Source organism: Sus scrofa, chromosome 11 (assembly GCF_000003025.6).
Source record: "Sus scrofa isolate TJ Tabasco breed Duroc chromosome 11, Sscrofa11.1, whole genome shotgun sequence".
NCBI classification, from domain to species: Eukaryota; Metazoa; Chordata; class Mammalia; order Artiodactyla; family Suidae; genus Sus; species Sus scrofa.
The window spans coordinates 16,409,458-16,428,694 of NC_010453.5; the positions used below are offsets into that span (position 1 = coordinate 16,409,458).

Here is a 19,237-nt window from a genome sequence, read left to right on the forward strand (position 1 = left end):
TTTTCATGTAAACTCTAAAATTTGTCTACCCTAAGTAAGACTTGCTCGGTTTCTTTTTTTTTTTTGTCCATGCCTGTGGCATGTGGAAGTTCCTAGTCCAAGGATCAAACCCATGCCACAGCAGCGACCTGAGCCAGAAGAGAACTCTTAGGTTTTTTGATTTAAAAAATTGGAAAAAAAAGAAAATTGAGTCACCTATATTAGTCAAAAAATAATATGGGCATGTACCATACCCAGTGTATGTACATTTTTACATTTAGAAATTATATATAATCAGTGCTGTATTAATAATAGAAAATATATACAAAAATAGAAATTTTTAAAAGATGAGATGAAAACACTTATATAAAGAGAGTTGTGGTATTTTCTCCTTCTTTACCCCTGCCGTCATGCATCATGATGTGTCTTGGGTTGGCAAACTCTTTTTAAAGGGCCAGATAGTAAATATTTTAGGCTTTTCAGCCCATGGTCTCTGTTGGAACCACTCAATTCTGCTGTGGTAGGCTAAAAGCAGCCCCAGACAATACGTTAATCAAATGAGCATGGCTGTTTTCAGTACATTTTTTTTTACTGAAACATGCTGTGGGCTGGATTTGACCGGAGGGCCATAAGTTGCAGACTCCTGGAGTATACTTTGTTTGCAGACCACTGCCCTAGACATTCCAGTTGTTATGCTACGTCTGTTAGGTCCTTTCACCATCAGTTTTGGAGTGCAGTTGATCTTCCTTAATGAAATGAGGGGATGAATATTAGTAGTCAGAATTTATTATTTAATTGGACTTACTTTGAACTTACTTATTTATAAACACCAGAAATGTTCAGACACAAGGTTAGGTACTGGGATGAGTTTGGCAAGAGAGATAGGTAAACAGTTAAGGATTTTGTTAGAAGTAAGATGATTATGGCACAAGCTGCTGAGAAAGTGAGGTTGGCACTGGTAAACGATGTCTTACACTGGACTTCAAAATTAATGCAGGTTTGTGAAGCAGATGAGTTCAAAGACACGAAGGTGATAGAGCATGGGAGAACTCTGTACTCAGTACGGGCTGTTGGCAGAGTGTTCAAGAAGGAAGCAGCAGGGAGTGAGACTGGACATACCAGCATGGCCCATAGGATGTGCTCTGCCAAGGAACTTATATATAGGTTGATGGTAACCATTGAAGAGGTTTTAGCTGAGGAAAACATGATCAGATTTGGATTTTAGAAAGATAGTGGCAATAGAATGGAATATACAAGGAGTAAATATTTTTGGCAACTTTTTTTTTAATCTTGTAAAATAGGACACACATTGTGGGTCATTTTATACCAGATTAAAACGAAAAAATTTGGAATACTATTTAGCAACAAAAAAGGAATGAACCATTGACGTGCTACAATGTGGATGGACCTCCAAAATATTATGCTAAATGCAAAAGACTGTATATGATTCTGTTTTTTTTTTTGTGGAATGTCCGTTGCCTGGGAATAGTGGTTGCCTGGGAATAGACTGGGGCCTGACTGCAAATGGGCAGAAGGCATCTTTTTACAGTGTTGGAAACCTACAACTCTGTAAATTTCCTGAAAATAATTGCATTGGACACTTTTTAAAATGGGTAAATTTTATGGTAGGTAATTATATCTCAATAAAGTTGTTAAAGAGTTGGAAGGACCTCACTTTTGAAATTTGTTGGGGTAAAACATATTGTGGATTGCCAAGCAATTACTCTTTCCTCTGAACAAATACTGATCTTAAGCTACTAGAAGCAGAAAGCAACAACAAAAATCAGTGCTTTTCCTCCTAAACTTAAAGGATAGGTATAACTGTAGGAATTACCAACTAAATAAATCAAGTTGTTACAAAGTTTTTAGAATTCACTTTGACTTGAAAAATTTCTGAATTTGGAGTTCCCTTCGTGACTCAGAGGAAACCAATCCGACTAGGAACCATGAGGTTGTGGGTTCAATCCCTGGTCTTGCTCAGTGGCTTAAGGGTCCCATGTTGTGAGCTGTGGTGTAGGTCACAGGAGTAGCTGTCGTAGACCCACAGCTGTGGCTCGATTCCACCCCTAGAGTAGGAACCTCCCTATGCTGTGGGTACGGCCCTAAAAAGCAAAAAAAAAAAAAAATCTTAATTTTTCTTTTTTAATTAAATATCATATGAAGGAAACCTTCTTAAATGAAATATTGGATAATATTCAAAAGCTAGAAATATACTTCCTTTTTTTTAAGGAAATAATTGCTCAATAAAGAACTTAAAGTATGATGATATAAAATTTATGAATTGTTTCCTCAATCTTAACCTTCATAGAAAATAAGTACAAAGCAGTTGGAAAATAGTTTCGCTCAATAAATATTTATTGAGGGCCTACTATGTGCTAGGCACAGTTTCTTAGAAAGAGATTATGGAAGATTCTTACTATGTTACTTTTACAAGGTAATTTTGCACCTCACTTAATTCCTGATTCTGTGAGAGTGAGGAAAATGAGTCTTATTTAGTATAGTTGATTCCCAAGTAAGAGGCAGAGTTAGACTTGACCTTGGTTTTTGTTTTTACTTCAAGTCCATTGTTCTTCACACTCTAGTGTGGGATTTAAAAAATGAAGATAACCTCCCTTTAAAGCCCCCAACAGCAGAGTTCTGCATAAGGATAACATAGATCAACAGATAAAATCGAGAGTCCAGAAACAATTGATGGTCAATCAATTTTCAAAAATGGAGACAAGATAGTTTAATGGGGAAAGAGTGATCTTTTCAAGCAGCAGCACTGGATAACTGAATAGCCACATGCAAGAGAGTGAAGTTGGACTCCTACATGATGCCATATGCAAAAATGAAATCAAAATGGGAGGATAGCTGAAGTGCGAGAGCTAAAACTTGGGAAGAACAGCGTAGGTATAAATCTTCCTGACCTTGGGTTAATTAGGCAATGCTGTCTTAGACATGACACCACAGACACAACCAAAGGAAAATTAGATAAATTGACTTCATCAAAATTAGAAAACATTTGTGCTTTGAGAAAAGATAGTAGCAGAATAGGAGAAAATATTTGCAAATCATATATATCTGATAAGGACCTAATATCTAGAATATAAGAGGAACTCTTACAACACAAAATTAGAAGACACCCCAATTTAAAAAACGGACAAAGAATTTGAAAATTTGTTTTTCCAAGGAAGACTTACAAATGGCCAATAAGTACATGAAAAGATGTTCAGCATCATTAGCCATTAGGGAAATGCAAACCAAAACCATAATGAGACACCGCTTCATACCTACTATAATGGCTAAAATAAAAGAGATGGACAGGAGTTCCCGTCGTGGCGCAGTGGTTAACGAATCCGACTAGGAACCGTGAGCTTGCGGGTTCGATCCCTGGCCTTGCTCAGTGGGTTAATGATCCGGCGTTGCCGTGAGCTGTGGTGTAGGTTGCAGACGCGGCTTGGATCCTGCGTTGCTGTGGCTCTGGCGTAGGCCGGTGACTACAGCTCCGATTAGACCCCTAGCCTGGGAACCTCCATATGCCGCAGGAGCGTCGCAAGAAATGGCAAAAAAAAAAAAAAGAGATGGACAAAGCAAATGTTGGTGAGAATGCAGAGAAACTGGAACCCTCATTGCTATCGATGTAGCTCCTGAGGAAAATGGTTTGACAGTTCCCTGAGAAGTTAAACACAGTTATGCTATGATCCCAAAATTCTACTTCCTGGTATGTGCCAGAGAGAAATGAAAACATTTCTACCTTAAATGTAACAGCATTATCTTTAATAGCCAGAAAGCAGAAACATTACAATGTCCATCAACTGATGAATGGATAAACAAATGTATCTGCATTTGTTTTTCAGCCTGAAGAAGGAATAAAATTCTTAGGTAACACTGCAATGTGGATGACCCTTTAAAATATGCTAAATGAAAGACTTCAGACACGTGCTTACCACATGATTCCATTTATATGAAAAGTCTAGACTGTGCAATTCCGTAGAAACAGAAAGTGGTTGCTAGGGGTTGGGGTTGAGAGGAGGTGATAATAGGTATGGTGTTTCTTTTTGGTGATGAAAATGTCTGAAATTACATACTAATGATGGTTGTCCTCTGCCTCCCTGGTTCAGCCATTCTTTGCCTTCACACATCTTATTTTCCTCTCTAGTGACTTTATTTCCTTTTATAGCAAATTTAGAAGTTGTTTCTGATAGCGCCTTCACTTCCCTACCTCTTTTGTACTCCTTATTACAATCTAGTTTCTGATTCTACCCTTCTTAATAAGGTCAGCAATGACTTCCTCATCTTCCAAATTTTAATTTTTCTCCTTCATGATATTTTGCTAGCACTATTGAATGCTCTTTCGTAAAAGTTTCTCTTGGCTTCTGGATTTATACTCTCTTGGCTTTCCTTTGGCTTTCTCTTCTGTGTGAATCCTTGGTCTAAGTTTATTTGACTGTTTGTTAACACTTTTGACTGGTTTAATCTGATTTTTTTTTTGCCTTTTTATTTGATATTCTCCTTTTGGGCAATTTAATTCATTCCTATGCTTCATCTATCAGTATATATGGATTTCCTTCTATCAACAGGTACCCAAGATTTGTTTTTCTAGCCTTTATCTTTTTAAAAACTTCACTGTTTAAAATTTTTGATATGGTAAGCATCGATAGATATAACCCTCTTAAAAGCTCTTGAGAGTTCTCAATTTTTAAGCCTTCCAATGATATCAAGGTAAAAAAACTGTTGAGCATTACTGCTCTTGGGTGTATATATATATACAGTGTGTGTGTGTGTATCTTTTTTTTGAAAAAGTTGATATAATTGACATATAACATTTATATTGTTTTGGGGTATACAACACAATGATTCAGTATTTGTATTGTTGTGAAATGATGACCACAATAACTCTAGTGAACATTGATCATTATACACAGGAAAAAAACTTTGTTCTTGTGATGAGAATTTTTAAGATCTACTCTCTTAGCAGTTTTCAAACATACGGTGCAGTATTGTTAACTGTAGTCACTACAGCCACAGCAACGTGGGATTCGAGCCACATCTGCCACCTATACTGCAGCTGGTGGCAACACTGGATCCTTGACCCACTGAATGAGATCAGGGATCGAACCCACATCCTTGTGGATACTAGTCGGGTGCTTAACCCACTGAGCCACAACAGAAACTTCTTCTGCTTGAGTTTTAATACTCCTTAGGTGTTCTCCCTTTTCACCTAATTTCCTACCTTGGGATATCTGTACTCCCTAACTGGGCACACAGGGCCCTTTATGATTTGATTCCAGTGTTTTCCGTGGTGTATTTGGTTTACACTGCCTTTAAGTGCTTCACCAACACAGGACTGACCCCATTGTCTCTTGAGTACATGACTTTTGTTTATCAGGCCCTGTTCCCGTGATTCGGAAATGTTTCCTATTTCTTCCCACCTTTCTTTCCCCATAACCTACTTTGTTGAAACACTAGTCAGATGCCACCTCCTATGAAGCTTTTAGGTATCTAGTTGTACTATCTTCTGTGCACTTTTAGGGCTTTCTCCTTGTCACCAGAGTTCATTGTTAACCCCAGTTTATCTCCATTATTGTACTTTATTTATCTTACTGCCACTAGACTTTGTGCTGGGCTCCTGCCTGGCAAGCCCTTCTGTTTGGAAACTCATATTCTTTAAGTCTTTAAGTTTGACAGTCTTTCCCTTCTTATGTTTCTGTTGTTTCTTTTTTGGATGTAGGACTTTTGAATTGGTCTGTTGTTATCATAATTTATCTTTTCTCCCTATTTCCATCTTTGTCTTTCTTTCTCAGAGTTTTCCTTAACTAGATTGGTAAAGGGATTGACTTTTGCTAAGGTTGGTATGTTTTTTTGTTGACGTGAAATTCATATAACAAAAAGAACAATTAAGTGATATTTAGTACATCTTTTTTTAAATGGCTTTGCTCCCAGTATATTGAAGTTTCCGGGCCAGGGATTGAACCCACACCTCCCCAGCAACCTGAGCCACTGCAGTCAGATTCCTAACCCACTGTGCCACAGCAGGAACTCCTAGTACATCCTTTTTAATAAAACTCTTATACTAGGCAGAAATAAAAGGTGTGTTAACAGAATGCATTGTTGCATTGTTCTTCTCTATTCCTAAGCAGCAAATTCTAGGATAGGCAAATTTCTCTCTCTTTTTTTTTTTTTTTTTTGGCATGGGTGCTGTACCTGCAGCCTATGCAAGTTTCCAGGCTAGGGGTTGAATCGAGCTGCAGCTGCTGGCCTGTACCACAGCCACGGCAACGCCAGATCCGAGCTATGTCTTTGACCTACACCTAGCTCATGGCAATGCCGGATCCTTAACCCACTGAGCAAGGCCATGGATCGAACTCACGTCCTCATAAATATTAGTCCGGTTTGCTACCACTGAGCCACAATGGGAACTCTGCAAATTTCTTATTCATACCTTTTCTCTATCAGATAATTTCAGTTTGGGTATCTTTAGACTTTAAACTGTTCTTGAAACTAATCAGGAAAATAATTGAGGATTATAATTGCTGAGGGATAAAATCTTAAGGAGAGAAAGGAACTTGAAGTACTAAATCTTGAGTTTTAGAATTATTGCTATGTGTATTGGGAAGGAGGAAACTAAAATGAATCTATAAGGGCTTGATAGTAGTTATATGGATTTTTTTTTTTTTTTTGGTTCCTGATGAGTAAGAGCTAAGACTGTATTGTATTTGAGGAATTAGATTTAAGAAATACTCAGTTTCACTGAAAATGTTAAAATTTTATTTGAAGCTTTCTTCTGTCTATATTATCCAAGCAAATCTAAATAATGGGACTTGCTCCTGGAGGTGTCAGCTTTCTATTTATTAAATCACAAAGGCATTTAGCATTGGTTTGACTACAGTGTGTGCTTCCCTGCCTTTAATGCGCATACAGTGCCTCCTTGAGTGCATATTTTCTGTAACAAAGCAAAACAAATTGACAAGCTTAGCTGAATTTTCAAGGATTCCGGAAAGCTTCTGGAAAGGTATATTTTTTATGATATTGTTGTAAGTATGACAAAAGTAAAAGTAACTTAAAAAGATAGAAAGTTTCTTTTTCTCTGACATCAAAGACAGAACTGGTTAGTAGTCTTGGAGGTAGAGTAATTCTGTTCCAAGCTCTTTTCTAGGTGTCCAGTTTCCTCTTTTTTTCTTTTGTTTTTGTTTTGGGGTCTTTTTTTTTTTTAGGGCCACACTTGCCGCATATGGAAGTTCCCATGCTAGATCGAATTGGAGCTACAGCTGCCAGCCTCTGCCATGACAACAGCAACGCCAGATCCTTAACCCACTGAGTGAGGCTAGGGACCGAACCCACGTCCTCATGGATACTAGTCGGGTTCGTTACCACTGAGCCACAGCGGGAACTCCTCCTCTTTGTTGCTCTGTCTTTGCTTTTATCTAAATGGTTGACACTGGTTTTATAACACATTCCAATTCAATACTAAAACTGAATTTCAGCCTGTGGGAAGAAGTACAGAATGTGGAGGGCAGGCAGCTTCCTAAAGTTTTAGGTCATATCTAGTTCCAATCAGAATCCATCAACCAAACCTCACCACACTTGTGCAAGGCAGAGTAGAAAATATAATCTCTACTTGGGCGACCATGTGTCCAGCCAAAATTTAGGGGTTTTGATGAGAAAGAAGGAGTGATTAGATTTTGAGGGTCAGGTTTTAGTTTCTGAAGTAAAAGCGATAGTAAAAAAAAAAATCATCATGCTTTAAAAACCTTGGAAACTTCTTTACCTTGTAGCTTGACATCTTGTTCTAAGGTTACATTATCATACATTTTGGCTCCAGACCTGGAATCGTATCAGGTTCTGTGTATTAGGAAATGGTCCATGGAAGTTGTAATCTGGGTGTTGAGAGGTGATCCTTTCTGTTGAGTTGGTCATTGTTTTCAGCCCTTGCAGTGGACAAAGTTAGGAAATACGTACTTTTTTTTCCCCTGAAAGTATGTCATGAATTCATACTAGTGTTTCCAGTTCAGATGTAAGGTAGATATTTAAAATGTACTGATTAAAGAATGTGTTTGTGTCCTAAAGAACCAGGTTTGATTCTTGGCAGCCAATTAAGGATGTAACCTAATTCTCTCCTGTTGTAAACTTCGGTTTCCTCATCTTTGAAATGGGGATAATAATGATTATGTCTCATGTTGCTGTAATGATTAAATGAGAAAGTAAGTGCACAAGAAATTTTACTTTTTTATCACATAACAAAAAGGGAGACTCCTAACCTTTGTAGGGGTTAGAGAAGACTTGACCATAAAGGTAGCACTGGTGCTGTCAGGAGAGATTGGGTGTTAATGGGATGTAGCGATTTAGTTAGAAAAATATCAGGGCAAGAGTGATCTACATGACTTAAGACTGGATCTTGAGCTCCCTTTTGGTGCAGTGAATACTGCACCTGAAGGATCAGGTGTTGTCACTGTGGCACAGGTTCAGTCCCTGGCCCAGGGAGTTTAAATGCTGTGGGGGCAGCCAAAAAAAAAAAAAAAAAGACTGTAGCATAAGATTGTGTTTTGGGAGTTTACCGTCGTGGCTTGGTGGTTAATGAATCCTACTAGGAACCATGAGGTTGCAGCTTCGATTCCTGGCCTCACTCAGTGGGTTAAGAATCCAGCGTTGCCATGAGCTGTGGTGTAGGTCCCAGATGCGGCTCAGATCTGGCATTGCTGTGGCTATGGCGTAGGCTGGCAGCTACAGCTCTGATTAGACTCCTAGCTTGGGAACCTCTGTATGCCTCGGGTACAGCCCTAGAAAAAGAGCAAAAAGACAAAAAAAAAATTCTGTTTTGATGGTCAAAAAAAAAAAAAAAAGAAAAAGAAAAATTCCTTATGGCATTTAGTGTAACATGTAAGTACACAGTAATCTGTGTGCTTATTTGATTAATGTCAGCCTGCCTTCCTGCCCCACAAGGGCAAGGACAATCCTATCCTTTACTTACCTTCGTAACCCCAGAGTAGTCAAGCCACTCAGTTGATATTAGTACCCTGAATGAACTTTACAGCATTTATAAATACTACAAAATTTAACATTTGATTATGTACATTTATTATCATGGGTTCTCTTGTCTATATGTAATATATATGTAAAAAGGTATATATAATATACCTTGTCTATACTGTAGCTCTCCTATAGCTCAGGAACTACTAAGTGACTAGTAACTAATTTCCTTAAGATTTATAGTTTATAATACTTTAATACTCTGCAGATTTTTGCCATTTATCCATTGTCAGCATTAGTTATTTGTAAATTTTTATTGAAAGAGTGAATTAATGAATGAATCTGCTGAGGCTTCAGTCTTTTTAAGTCTTAGCCATGTTATGAAATGTGTGCCAAGTAATTTATCGTTAAGAGTTTAAAGTACTTCTCAGATGCTTTCTTTCATTTTGTTATGTTGCCTTAAGTGGAAGAGTGCAAGCTTAGAGTATCCTCCTAGAATTAGGTCTTAATACTCCCGTGGGAGTGTGTGTGCATGTGTGCTTGCTTGTACGTCTTTCGTGTCCCATAGAAAAGATTGAGGATGAATATTCTCACCTGGATATTTAGAGAAGCTTTCTTAGCGAGGAGGCAGCATGATGATAGTATAAGGCCCTGAACTCCAAATTAAATGGCATATGTGTTCTAGAGCATTTTCTTTCTCTCTTTTTTTTTTTTTGCCACTAAATATATGGTACTCAAAATTTGTATTTGCTTATTTTATATTTATTTTATTGTTATTATTGTGTCCTTTGTTTAACTGTAATCTATAAATAATAAAATACAACAATTTCAAGTATAAAACTTGAGTTTTGACAAATGTAAACATTGTTATTAGTAGCACAATAATGATATAAAATATATCACTCTAAAAAAGTTCTTTTATTCTTTTGCAGTTAATTTCTGTCCCACTCCCCTGGAAATCACTAATATGCTTTTCTGGCAGTGTGTATGTATGTGTGTGTGGTTTTTCTAAAATTTCATATAAATGGAATCATTTAGTATATAATCTGTGTCTGGCCTCTTTCACTTGGCATAATGCTTTTGAGGCTTATCTGCATCATTGCATCTGTCAGTAGTTTGTTCCTTTTTAGTGTTGAGTAGTAGTCCACTGTATGGCTATACTATGATTTGCTTATCCATTCACCAAGGTAGAACAGTGGAGGTTTTCCCATTTTTTTCCCCAATGGGGGAGGGGGAGTTATAAATAAAGTCATTGTGTACATTGGCCTGCCAGTCCTTTGTGGGCATGTTTTCATTTCTTTTGGGTATATACGTAGGGATGGGTCTTATTATACCATTGTGTGATTCTAACTTTATAAGAACCTGCCAAAACTGTTTACAAAAGTGGCTGTACTGTTTTGCATTCCTACCAGAAAATGTATGAGAATTTCGAGCTGCTCTACATCCTTCCAACACTTGAGTTTTTTCAGGCTAAGTTTTAGACAAAGTAGTGAGTGTGCAGTGGTGTCTCATTTTGGCTTTAGTTTGCATTCCCTAATGACTAATGATGTTAGATATCTTCTCTTATACTTATATGCCACCTGTATATCTTCGGTGAAGTGAGCATTGGTTCTCTTACCCATTTTTTACTGGATTGATTGTTTTGTTATCATTGAGCTGCAAGAATCTTTTATGTGTTCTGGATACAAGTCTTTGATTGGATGCATGTTTTTGGGTATTTTCTCCCAGTCTGTGGCTTGCCTTTTCTTTTTCTTTTTTTTTATGGTCACACCATGATGTAAAGAAGTTCCTGAGCCAGGGATTGAGCCTGAGCAGCAGTTTCTGATTGTTTGTTGCTAGTACATAGAAATATATTTGTTTTTATATTTTGAATTCTGTGACCTACTTAAAATAACTAATTACTATTAATTTTTCCTAGATTTCTTAGATTTTTTTTTCTTTTTTTTTGTCTTTTTGCCATTTCTTGGGCCGCTGGTGTGGCATATGGAGGTTCCCAGGCTAGGGGTCTAATCGGAGCTGTAGCTGCCAGCCTACACCAGAGCCAGAGCAATGCAGGATCTGAGCCGCGTCTGCGACCTATACCACAGCTCACGGCAACGCTGGATGGTTAACCCACTGAGCAAGGCCAGGGATCGAACCCGCAACCTCATGGTTCTAGTGGGATTCGTTAACCACTGCTCCACAATGGAAACTCCTCTTAGAATTTTTTGCAAATAAAATTATGTGGTCTGTGAATATAGGTAGCTTCATTTCTTTCCAGTATATGTCTGCTTTTTGTTTCTTTTTCTTGCCTTAATGTACTGGTAGAAGTGTGGAGAATAGACATCTTTGCCTTGTTCCTGATCTTAGGAGGTGAGGTCGGAATGAAACCTTTCACTCTATAAGTGTAGTGTTAACTGTAGGTTTTTTCTGTAGTCCTTTAATCAGGGTGTGGAAGTTGTCCTTTGTTCCCACTTTGCTACTTTTTTGTTTTTTAAAAATCATGAATGAGGGAGTTCTTGTCATGGCTCAGGGGTAATGAACCTTGCTAGAATCCATGAGGATGTGGGTTCGATCCTTGGCCTTGCTCAGAGGGTTAAGGATCTGGCGTTGCCCTGAGGTGTGGTGTAGGTCGCAGATGTAGCTTGGATCCTATGTGGCTGTGGCTGTGGTGTAGGATGGCAGCTGTAGCTCCAATCCGACCCCTAGCCTGGAAACATCCATATGCTGTGGGTACAGGCCTAAAAAGCAAAAATTAAAAAGAAAAAAAATCATGAATGAGCATGGAATTTTGCACATGGCTTGGTTTTTTGTTTTTGTTTTTTTTTCTTTTTACGGTCACACCCATTGGAGGTTCCCAGGCTAGGGGTCGAATCAGCGTATAGCTGCCAGTCTATGCCTAGCCACAGCAATGCAGGATCAGAGCCACATCTGTGACTTACAGTTCATGACAATGCCGGATCCTTAACTCACTGAGCAAGGCTAGGGATCGAACCTGCAACCTCATGATTACTAGTCAAATTTGTTTCTGCTGTGCCACAATGGGAACTCCTTGCATACGTTTTTAATGTATATGTTGGGATTATTGTGACTTTTTAAATTTTGTTAATATAGTGAATTACATTGGTTAATTTTTAGTGTTAAACCAGCTTGGTTTATATACCTATATACCCTTATTACTTATTTACTTATTTTTTGTCTTTTTTTTAGGGCTGCACCTGTGGCATATGGAGGTTCCCAGGCTAGGGGTCGGATTGGAGCTGTAGCTGCTGGCCTGCGCCACCGCCACAGCAATGCAGGATCTAAGCCACATCTGCAACCTACATCACAACTCATGGCAATGCCGGATCCTTAACCCATTGAGCAAGGCCAGGGATTGAACCCACATCCTCATGGATATTAGTTGGATTCGTTAACACTGAGCCACGATGGGATCTCCCCCTTGTTATTTATTTTATAGATGAGGAAACTGATACACACAAGTGGTGATGTGAGTAAGAAGGCATAGGAACTTAGAAAGCAGCAATCTGAAAAGACTATAAGTCAAGGAGAGAAACAGATTTCAGTTGTTTGACAGTAGATGGCACAATGTAAACATTAGATGGGAGTCCAGATAAATAACAAGGATGCGGCAAAGTGGGAGAATGTGGTTTTATTTATTTATTTTTTAAAGTTTATTATAGTTAATTTTCAGTGTTGTGTCAATTTCTTCTGTACAGCAGAGTGACCCAGTCATACATATATATACATTTCTTACTATATTCTATCACAAGTGATTTGGTATAGTTTCCTGTGCTATACAGCAGGACCTCATTGCTTATCCACTTCAGATGCTGTAGTTTGCATCTACTAACCTCAAAGTCCAAGTCCATCCCACTCCTTCCGCCTCCCCCTTGGCAACCAGAAGTTTGTTCTTTATGTCCATGAGCTTGTTTCTGTTCTGTAGATGGGCTCATTTATGCCATATTTTAGATTCAACATATAAATGATATCATATGGTATTTGTCTTTTTCTGACTTACTTCACTTAATATGAGAATCTCTAGTTCCATCCATGTTGCTACAAATGGCATTATTTTGTTTTTTTTAATGGCTGAGTAGTATTCCATTGTGTGTGTGTGTGTGTGTGTGTGTGTGTGTGTCACATCTTCCTAACCCATTCATCTGTTGATGGACATTTAGGTTGTTTCCATGTCTTGGCCATTGTGAATAGTGTTGCAGTGAACATAGGGGTGCATGTATCTTTCTGAATGAAACTTTTGTCTGGATGTATGCCCAGGAGTGGAATTGCTGGATCATACGGTATTTCTATTTCATTTTCTTTCCTTTTTTCTTTTTCTCTTTGATTTTTAGGCTTGCAAGTGCAGCATATGGAAGTTCCCAGGGTAGGGGTTGAATCGGAGCTGTAGCTGCTGCCCTACGCCACAGCTATAGCAACTTGGGATCTGAGCCGCATCTGTGACCTACACCACAGCTCACAGCAACACTGGATCCTTTACCCAGTGAGTGAGGTCAGGGATCAAACCCACGTCCTCATGGATACTAGTCAGATTCGTTTCCTCTTCGTCCCAGGAACTCCTATATTTAGTTTTCTGAGGAACCTCATACTGTTTTCCACGGTGATCGTACTAATTTACATTCCCACCAACAGTGTAGGAGGGTTCCCTTTCCACACCCTCTCCAGCATTTGTTATTTGTGGACTTATTAATGATAGCCATTCTGACTGGTGTGAGGTGGTACCATTGTAGTTTTGATTTGCATTTCTCTAATAATAAATGATGTTGAGCATTTTTTCATGTACCTGTTGGCAATCCATGTGTCTTCTTTGGAGAAATGACTATTTTTAGGTCTTCTGCCCATTTTTGAATTGGGTTATTTGTTTTTGCTCTAAGTTGTATGAGTTGTTTGTATATTTTGGAGATTAAGCCCTTGTTGTTTGCATCATTTTCAACTATTTTCTCCCCTTCTGTGGTTTGTATTTTCTTTTCTTTTCTTGTTTTCTTTTTTTAAATGGTTTCCCTTGCTGCATGAAAGCTTGTAAGTTTGATTAGGTCCCATTGGTTTATTTTTGTTTTTATTTCTGTTGTCTTGGGAGACTGACCTAAGGAAACATTTGTATGGTTGATGTTAGAGAATGTTTTGCCTATATTCTCTTCTAGGAGTTTTATGGTGTCTTGTCTTATGTGTAAGTCTTTAAGCCATTTTGAGTTTATTTTTGTTCATGGTGTGAGGGTGTGTTCTAGTTGCATTGATATACATGAAGCTGTCCAGTTTTGTCAGCAACACTTGCTAGAGAGACTATCTTTTTCTCATTTTAAATTCTTGCTTCTTCGTTGAAGATTAATTGACCATAGGTGTCTGGGTTTATTTCTAGGCACTCTGTTGTGTTCCATTCGTCTGTACGTCTTTTTGTACCAGTACCATACTATCTCGATTACTGTAGCTCTGTAATATTGTCTGAAGTCTGGGAGAGTTATGCCTCCTGCTTGGTTTTGTTTGTTTTGTTTTTTTCCCTCAGGATTGCTGCTGAGAATTCCTCTGGGTCTTTTATGGTTTCGTATACATTTTTGGATTGTTCTAGTTCGGTGGAAAATGTCATGGGTAATTTGATAGAGATTGCATTAAATCCGTTGATTGCTTTGGGTAGTGTGGCCATTTTAACAATATTAATTCTTTCAATCCAGCAGCATGGGATAGCTTTCCATTTCTTTGAATCCTCTTTAATTTCCTTGATTACTGTTTTGTAGTTCTCAGCATACAAGTCTTTCCCCTCCTTGCTCAGGTTTATTTAATTTTTTGGAGTGCAATTTTAAAAGGTATTTTTTTATATTCCTTTTCTAATATTTCATTGTTAGTACACAGAAATACAATCAATTTCTGAAAGTTAATTTTGTATCCTGCTATTTTTCTGAATCCATTGATCAGTTCAAGTAGTTTTTCTTCAATGTACAGTATCATGATATCTGCATAGAGTAATAATTTTACCTCTTCCAATTTGGATACCTTTTATTTATTTTGTTTGTCTGATTGCTGTGGCCAGGACTTTCATAGTGAGAGTCAACATCCTTGTCTTTTTCCAGATTTTAGTGGGAGAATGTGGGTTTAAATCTTGCTTTTTCTAGAACCTGTGGTTACATGGACAAATTTATCAATCTCTTTGTGTCATGGTTTCCTTATCCTTTTCCTACCCCCAAAGGATAATTCTAAGAAATATCCACGCTTCCCCTCCTGCCTCTTCAGCATTTCTGAAATTGGGAGAAATTTGTTAGTTTTCATCTGGACTAAACGGTCTTTTTTATTCTAGTTACTGCCTTTGTCTGCAAATAAACACAGGTGTGGGTCATTCTGCTTTCACTTGGGCTGAATTATTTGCTTTATTAGACCTGTGTCAGGAAAATTTTTATATTTAAAAGAGTTAAAAATGTTTCTGTTTAAATAACATGAACGTTTGGCTAATAATTACATTTACTACATTTACATTACATAAAAGCAAGACTTCCCTTCCCATTCTCATTTCCTTTCCATGGAAACTTTAATTGCTTGCTTTTTTTTTTTTTTTTTTTTTTTTTAGGGCCGCACCCGCAGCATATGAAAGTTCCCAGGCTAGGGGTCGAATCAGAGCTGCAGCTGCAGGCCCACGCCACAGCCACAGCCACAGCCACAAGGAACCTGAGTTCTCATAGGTACTAGTCATGTTTGTTACTGCTGAGCCACAACAGGAACTCCCTAATTGCTTGCTTTTTAATTGTTGGGTTGGTTAGTCACATATGTTCTATTAAAAAAAATTTTTACTGTGGAACTTTTATTCTTTTTATGGCTACACCCACAGCATATGGAGGTTCCTGGACCGGGAATTGAATCCAAGCCACATCTGCGACCTACGGCACAGCTGTGGCCAAGCCAGATCTTTTAACCCATTGTGACTTGCTCGGGGTCAAACCACTGTTTCCGCAGTCAGATTCTTAACCCCCTTGGCCACAGTGGGAACTCCTATTGTGGAACTTTCAAATGTACACAGAAATAGGGAAAATAAAATAATAAATCTTAGGAACCCTTGCCCAGCTTCAATAATTAGCCATATTTTGCTGATCTTGTTTTATCTGTTCTGTCCCTTAGCCCTATACACATTTATACATTTATGTAAACATTTATATATACAATATACATTTTTGTGAGGAATATTTTAAATCATAGTCCAGACATTGTATCATGTTATCCTGAATGTTTCTTTATGCATCTTTAACATATAAGGACACACCCTGCAATGTTCTATTGCTTAACAAGAATTTAATTTATTTTAATAAATTTATTAAATTTAAATTGAATTTTAAAATATAATTAATCTTGGGAGTTCCCTTGTGGCTCAGAGGAAACAGAGCTAACTAGAAACCATGAGGTTATGGATTCAATCCTTGGTCTTGCTCAGGGGGTTAAGGATCCGGCATTGTCGTGAGCTGTGGTGTAGGTCGCAGATGCGGCTCAGATCTGATGTTGCTTTTTCTGTGGTGTAGGCTGGTGGCTACAGCTCTAATTCAACGCCTAGCCTGGGAACTTCCATATGCTGTGGGTGCAGCCCTAAACAACAACATCAAAAGATATATAGATAGATATACATATATCTATCTATATATATATAAAATCTTTAATTTAGATTTAATTCATCTCTATAGCTTCACAGTTTAAGGGGTTTAATAAATAATATCCAGTATATATCCCAGTTTCTCTATTTGTCTCACTAATATTGACAGTTGTTTTGTTTGAATCACAGTCCAAACATGGTTCACATGTTACATATGATTGCTGTATATTTTTATCTAGAAGTCTCGTAGAAGTTAAATATAAATTTGGATCCCTAATTGTTCTATAAAAAGTTTTTAAGGAAATTATTACTTTACACTGAATTAGCATTGAAACAAACAAAAAACATACAGTAGATCACCCAACTTACAACAAACAGTATAATATAAAGGCTAAATTTGAAATTGCCAAATTTCTGAGAATTTTTGTTTGTTTTGAGAGGTAAAACTTTGCTGTGAGATGGTAATATGACTGTTTTACCAATTATGAAGAGCTTTTACTGAGGAATTGAACATCTGTCCAAAGACAGCCTTTTAAAGAGAAGCATTATATCATTTAGTAATTTATCATTGAAATGAAGAGAACACAAAAATATTCTAAGGATAATCAAATAGGCAATGCAAATGAAATTCTAGTAGTCTTTGATATAGTTTGAAATGACACTGTTCAAATTAAAGGTTGCTATAAAGAGGTCAAGATCATTAGCACAGGAGTTCCTGTCGTGGCGTAGTGGTTAATGAATCCGACTAGGAACCATGAAGTTTTGGGTTCGGTCCCTGGCCTTGCTCAGTGCGTTAAGGATCCAGCATTGCCATGAGCTGTGGTGTAGGTGGCAGACGCGGCTCGGATCCCACGTTGCTGTGGCTCTGGCGTAGGCAAGTGGCTACAGCTCCGGTTGGACCCCTAGCCTGGGAACCTCCATATGCAGGGGGAGCGGCCCAAGAAAAGGCAAAAAGACAAAAAAAAAAAAAAAAAAATCATTAACACAGGATGTTAAATATAACTGCTTAACTTCTGATGGCCAAAAGGGATTTGGAAGAACCTCTAGACTCAGCGCAGAGGAGACTTAGACTCAAACTCCATGATACTCAAATGCTGTGAAACTCTGATGTGGCAGAATAAGGGGATATATAGCTATATGGATAATTATGTGCTATTGTTGGAAAAAGATTCATGTACATTTAATGTTAAATTTGGGGAAAGCAAGGAAATTCATTACATTGCTGATAAAGAGTCTAAGTTATAGGTAGCAGGTGTATTGGAGGATTAAATGCCATGATTCAAGCAGAATATCTAATTGAAACCCTGGCATAGAGTTCAGTCAATGACGAATTATCAGCCTAACTCACTATGTGATTTGGGGTGCTACTTGGTATGAACAAGAGGTCTTTAAGCTCTTTTTTTTCATTTGTTTTTTGGTCTTTTTTTTTTAGGGCTGCACCTGCGGCATATCGAGGTTCCCAGACTAGGGTCCGCTCGGAACCATAGTCACCAGCCTATGCCAGAGCTACAGCAATGCTGGATCCGAGCCGCATCTGTACCCTACACCACAGCTCATGGCAATGCTGGATCCCTAACCCCCTAAGCAGGGCCAGGGATTGAGCCCATGTCCTCATGGATGCTAGTTGGGTTCGCTAAATGCTGAGCCACGACGGGAACTCCTCCTTAAGCTTTTTTTTCTCTCCCTACTTCTTTGTGTTATTAACAAAAAGTTATTTTTGTTTATGTAGGGGGTACAATCTATTTCCAGACTATAAGGACATATGTAATGTACTAAAGGCTGTTTGTTAAGTTTTTGAAGCATTGAATGCTCTCAGTTACTTAGGAAATGACTCAAAATGATTCACAAAGCTTTTACAATATTTTTCATTTTTTTAAGTTTCTTTACCAATTTGCTTTAGATTAACCTTCTGACCTACTTTTTTATAATTTATTCCAGTTTAAATGTTTTATGTTAGAGATTCCAAATAATTTGGGATATGATTTAATAATTATGTATAGGTATATGTTAGCGTCAGTAACATTATTGTACATCTTTTGAAAAAATGCTCTTTTTCCGAGTGTCTGTATGTCTTTCTGGAACTTAATTTTTTTTAAGCCATGCTTCATATATTACGGTGACTTGTTACTAATGGTAGAGGTAGAGAAGGCATTAGGGCCTTGGGGGTCATATCATATTCTATATTTTTCCCTCTAATTGTCTTTGGTATGAATCCCTTGCTTTTTGTTTTCATTAGTTTGTTTCTTGCTTTCATTCCTTTTCCTTTTGCCATCATTCGCCTTGGTCTTTTTCTTAAACTTTTATATTAGCTCTTTAACTTGTCTTGGTTTCCTTCAGTCTGTCTTTACGTTGCACTGATTTTTCTAAAGCACACCACTTGAGCGTATTAACTGTTTAAAATGTTTCATTGCTATCCCTTGTCCACTAGATTTCTCAGTACCCTTCACAATTTAGCTAGTTATCCTTATTCATCCAGCCGTATTTATTGAGTTTCTTCTATGAGCTAGATACAACCAGGCTCTGGGGATCAAATGGTAAAACAAGCAGGAGTCTGACCCCTTGGGTCTGTTTGAAAAGAAAAACATTTATAAAAGTATCATGTGATAAAAGTAAAACTGCAGTGATCAAATATCCTACATAAAGATGGAGTATATTCTGTGAGAGCTTACAATAAGAGTGTACTAGATCTAGTCAAGGTCATTGAAAGCTAAGATTTGAAGAGGTGAATAGGTTTTACTACACAAAAAGTGG

The 19,237-nt window shown here is 37.7% G+C and overlaps 1 protein-coding gene across 6 annotated transcripts in view; it reads left to right on the forward strand.

Moving 5' to 3' along the window:
* Positions 1-19,237, forward strand: part of INTS6 (integrator complex subunit 6) — a 94,871-nt gene that overhangs the window by 36,082 nt on the left and 39,552 nt on the right. The gene's annotated exons all lie outside the window — the stretch shown is intronic.